Raw genomic sequence first — 6,000 nt, forward strand, 5'->3', positions numbered from 1 at the left:
TTCTCAAACTGTTCCAAAAAATAGAAACGGAAGGAAAATTTCCAGACTCCTTCAATGAGGCCAGCATTACCTTGAATCCAAAACCAGACAGAGACCTCACTAAAAAGGAGAATTACAGACCAATATCCATGATGAACATGGATGCAAAAATTCTCAACAAATTATCAGCAAATCAAATCCAAACAGTATATTAAAAGAATTATTCACCAAGATCAGGTGGGCTGCAAGGGTGTTTCAAAATTTGCAAATCACTCAATATGATACACCACATTAATGAAAGAAATGATAAGAACCATATGATCCTCTCAATAGATACAGAAAAACCATTATAAAAAGTACAGCATCCATTCTTGATAAAACTCTCAACAAAGTAAAGATAGATGGAACATACCTCAACATCATAAAGGCTATATACAAAAGACCCACAGCTAATATCATCCTCAGTGGAGAAAAACTGGGAGCTTTTCCTCTAGGATCAGGAACATAACAGGGATGTCCACTCTCACCATTACTATTTAACATAGTTTTAGAAGTCTCAGCTTCAGCAATCAGGCAACAAAAAGAAATAAAAGGCATCCAAATTGGCAAGGAAGAAGACATACTTTCACTATTTGCAGAAGACATGACACTCTATGCAGAAAACCCAAATGACTCCATCAAAAATCTACTAGAACTCATACATGAGTTCCACAAAGTCACTGGATAGAAAATCAACATACAGATATCGGTTGCATTTATATACAGCAATGAAGAAGCAGCAGGAAAAGATATCAAGGAATCAATCCCATTTACAATTCCATCATAAACTTAACCAAGAGGTGAAAGATCTGTACTCTGAAAACTATAGAACACTTATGAAAGAAATTGAAGATGACACAAAGAAATGGGAAAAATGCTATGCTTATGAATTGGAAGAACAAATATTGTTAAAATACCCAAAGCAATCTACTCATTTAATGCAATTCCTAACAAAATACCAGCAGCATTTTTCTACAGAGCTAGAACAAACCATCCTAAAATTTGTATGGAACCAGAAATGACCTCGAATAGCCAAAGCAATCCTGGAAAAAAAAAAAAACTGGAGACATCACAATGCCAGATTTCAAGCTGTATTACAAAGTTCTGATCACCAAGACAGTATTGTACTGTCACAAAATCAGACACATAGATCAATGGAACAGAATAGAAAACCCAGAAATGAACCTTCAACTCTATAGTCAACTAATCTCCAACAAAGCAGGAAAGAATACCTGATGGAAAAAAGACAGTCTCTTCAACAAATGGTATTGGGAAAACTGCATAGCCATGTGCAGAAGAATGCAACTGGACCACTTTCTTACACCAGACACAAAAATAAATTCAAAATCGATGAAAGATTTAATGTGAGACAGGAAACCAAGCTAGAGAAGAACACAGGCAGCAACCTCTTTGACCTCAGCCCCACCAACTTCTTAGTAGACACATCACCAGAGACAAAAGATTAAAAAAGTAAAAATCGACTACTGGGACATCAACAAGATTAAAAACTTCTGCACAGCAAAGGAAATAATCAACAAAACTAAAAGGAAGCCTATAGAATGGAAGCAGATATTTGCAAATGACAGATCTGATAAAGGGTTAGTATCTGTGATCTACAAAGAACTTATCAAACCCAACACCCCAAAACAAATAATCCAGTTAAGCAAAGGGCAGAAGAAATGAATAGACACTTTTCCAAAGATGAAATCCAGATGGCTAACAGACACATGAAAAGATGCTCAACATCACTCATTATCAGGGAAATACAATCAAAACCACAATGAGATACCACTTTACACCAGTGAGCATGGCTAAAATTAACAAGGCAGGAAACAACAGATGTTGGGAAGGATGGGGGAAGGGGAACCCCCTTACACTATTGGTGGGAATGCAAAATGGTGCAGCCACTGTGGAAAACAGTGTAGAGATGCTTCAAAAAGTTAAGAATAGAACTATCCTATGTATGACCCAGCAATTACACTACTACATATTTACTCAAAGGATACAAAAATACGGATTTGAAGGGGTACATGCACCCTGATGTTTATAGCAGTATTAACAATAGCCAAATTATGGAGAGAGCCCAAATGTCCATCGACTGATGAATGGATAAAGAAGATGTATATATACACAATGTGGTATTAGCCGTCAAGAAGAATGAAATCTTGCCATTTGCAATGATGTAGAAGGAGCTATAGTGTACTAAGTGAAATAAGTCACTCAAAGAAAGACAAATACTATATGATTTCAGTTATATGTGAAATTGAAGAAACAAAACAGATGAATGTATGGGAGGGGGAAAAGAGAAACAAATCGTAAGAGACTCTTAATGATAGAGAACAAAGTGAGGTTCCTCAAACAGTTAAAAATATACCTGCCCTACGACCCAGCAATTGCACTGTTGGGGATTTACCCCAAAGATACAAATGCAATGAAACGCCGGGACACCTGCACCCCGATGTTTATAGCAGCAATGGCCACGATAGCCAAACTGTGGAAGGAGCCTCGGTGTCCAACGAAAGATGAATGGATAAAGAAGATGTGGTTTATGTATACAATGGAATATTACTCAGCTATTAGAAATGACAAATACCCACCATTTGCTTCAACGTGGATGGAATTGGAGGGTATTATGCTGAGTGAAGTAAGTCAGTCGGTGAAGGACAAACATTATATGTTCTCATTCATTTGGGGAATATAAATAATAGTGAAAGGGAATATAAGGGAAGGGAGAAGAAATGTGTGGGAAATATCAGAAAGGGAGACAGAACGTAAAGACTGCTAACTCTGGGAAACGAACTAGGGGTGGTGGAAGGGGAGAAGGGCGGGGGGTGGGAGTGAATGGGTGACGGGCACTGGGGGTTATTCTGTATGTTAGTAAATTGAACACCAATAAAAAATAAATTAAAAAAAAAAAGAACAAAGTGAGTGTTAATAAGGGAAGTGGGTAGGAGATGGGCTAGATGGATGATGGGTATTAAAGAGGGCACTTCTTATGATGAACATTGGGTGTTATATGTAAGTGATGAATCACTAAATTCTATTCCTGAAACCAACGTTACCCTCCCTATATGCTAACTAACTAGAATTTAAATCAAGATTTGAAGGCAGCCCAGGTGGCTCAGCGGTTTAGCACCACCTTCACCCCGGAGTGTGATCCTGGAGTCCCAGAATCAAGTCTCTCACATCAGGCTCCCTGCATGGAGCCTGCTTCTCCCTCTGCCTGTGTCTCTGCCTCTCTCTCTCTCTCTCTCTCTCTCGAATAAATAAATAAAATCTTTTAAAAAAAAGATTTGAAAAAAATTCTCTTGAAACATGAGTTAGTCAAAACAAGATGTTGTTCAATCTCCAAATATTTGGGGAATTTGCAGATATCTCTTGTTGTATTCTTTAATTCCATTATGAGTAGAGAATATACTTTGCAGGATTTAAATTCTTTTACATTTGTTAAGAGTTGTTTTATGGACTATGTTGGTGAATATTCCATGTGTACTTGAAAATAATGTATATTTTTCTGTTGTGTGGAGTATTCTGCAAATGCTAATTAGATGAAGTTGTTTGAGAGTGCTGTTTGGGTTCTTCAATGTCCTTTCTATCCACTTTTCCTATCATTTACTCAGAGAAAAGTGCCATATTCCCCAAATATAATTGTAGATTTGACTATTTGTCCTTTCAGTTCAATTAATTTTTGTTTCACGCATTTTGAAGCTCTGCTTTTAGGTGTATACACACTTAAGATTGTTGTATGTTCTTGAAGAATTCTTATATAATGTTCTATAATATTATTTTTCCATAATAATTTTTCCAATGAAATAGTTTTTTTGTGATATCAATGTAGTCATTCCAAGTGTTTTATTTCTTACTTTAATCTTCTTAAATTATTAAATAATAAAATCATCTTTTTTATTTTGTTATACATTTAAAGCCCATATATAGATTCATGTAAGCACAATCACGATCATGATTTAAAATAGTTCCATAACTTTCCTCTAACTCAGGCTTACAGAGACAAAAACTCCCATATGCTATTCCTTTATAGTTTTGCCATCCTCTCTTGCCTAATTTTGACAGCCACTCAACTGTCTTGCATCATTGTAGCTTTGTCTTTTCATCAATGTCGTTTAAATGGAAGACTAAGTAACTCTTTGAAGCACTTTTACTCAGGAAAATGCCTTTGAGGTTTATCCAAGTTGTGTGTTATTAAGAGTTCATTCCTTTTTATTATTGCTCAGTGGTAATCCATTGTACAGACACATCACAGTTTGTTTATCCATTCACTCATGGAAGGACAACACTCATGGAAGGACAACAATTTGGATTGTTTCCTGATTTTGGCCTATATGAATGGAACTGATATAAATATTCATATGTAGGTTTTTGTATGAATATAAGTTTTTATTTCTCCCTGGAGTGGCTTTTCTGACTCATATGGAAAATGTACGTTTATAAGAAATTACCAAATCGCGTTCCATAGAGGCTGCATTTTTATATTTCCGCTACTTATGTACAAAAGTTCAAGTTTTTCTTCATCCTTGGTAGAACTTAGTAATGTTAGTATTTTTTTTAATTTTAGTCTTTCTCAGATGTGTGTTGTGATATCTCGAGTTTAGCTGATTTCTTCTTACCTGATTCTTTGATGCCTCTTACTCTCGTGCTCTTCCAAACTTGAAAGAATTCATGTGTTCTGTCTCTCCTTGGAGGAGATCACCATCCTTTGGAATTCAATTCTCTCAATTGCCTTGTAACACCAACTCTGAATGGTTTGAGAAAAGTTATGATTTTATAGAATATCCGGATTCTTCTCATTGTTTGAATGAGTGTGATATTCTCTTGTAATTTTTTACCTCATAAACAGAAGCAGAATTTGGGCAACCTAGATTTTGACCTCTATATACATAAAACCATAAAGTATATACTTGTTTTTCAATCTGGCCAATTTCACTCAATATTATATTTATGACATTTGTCCATATTGTTAATGTAACTCTAGTTTCCTAGCTTCATTGGTGCACAATATGATATTATAGGACTATACCTCAAATAATTCATCCATTATACAGTTAGTTGATAGACACATAACTTGTTACCCTGTTTTCCAAAGTGGTTATAATTTATATTGTACTCTGAGCTTATGAGAATTCATTTCACTTCACATCTTTGCTAATATTTTCATTGACAACTTTAATATAAATTTCTTATAGAAATGTACATATAGAGAAGAGCACAAATAAGAAGTGTATGTTAGCCACCTATGTCTTTTTTGGAAAAAATGTTAATTCAGGTTATCTGTCCATTTTTATTTTTTAATAAAGATTTTATCCATTTATTCATGAGAGACACACAGAGAGAAGGCAGAGACACAGGCAGAGGGAGAAGCAGGCTCCATGGAGGGAGCCCAACGTGGGACTTGAACCCGGGTCTGCAGGACCACGCCCTGGGCTGAAGGCAGGCACTAAACCACTGAACCACCCGGACTGCCCATATCTGCCCATTTTTAAATTAGATTTATTTGTTTTTGGTTTTTTAGTATTGAGTTGTATGAGTTCTTTATATATTTTGAACATCACCCCATTATTGTATATATCATTTGAAAATGTCTTTTTCCATTCACTAGGTTGCTTTTTCATTTTATTGATGGTTTTATTCACTGTGCAAAAGCTTGTTATTTTGGTGTAATCTCAATAGTTTACTTTTTTATTTCTTTGTTCCTTTGTTTCCCTTGCCTGAGAAGACATACCATGAAAATGTTGCTAAGGTCAATGTCCAAGAGATTGCTGGCTATATTTTCTTTTAGGAATTTTATGGTTTAAGGTCCTACACTTAGGTCTTTAGTCCATCTTGAGTTTATTTTTTGTGTATGCTATAAGAAAGTGGTCCAGTTTCATTCCTTTGCATGTAGCTGACTAGTTTTCTTAGCACCATTATTGAAGAGACTGTCCTTTCTCTATTGTATATTTATTCTTGCCTCCTTTGTTGTAGTTA

The sequence above is a fragment of the Canis lupus genome, chromosome X (assembly GCF_048164855.1).
Source record: "Canis lupus baileyi chromosome X, mCanLup2.hap1, whole genome shotgun sequence".
Taxonomy (NCBI): Eukaryota; Metazoa; Chordata; class Mammalia; order Carnivora; family Canidae; genus Canis; species Canis lupus.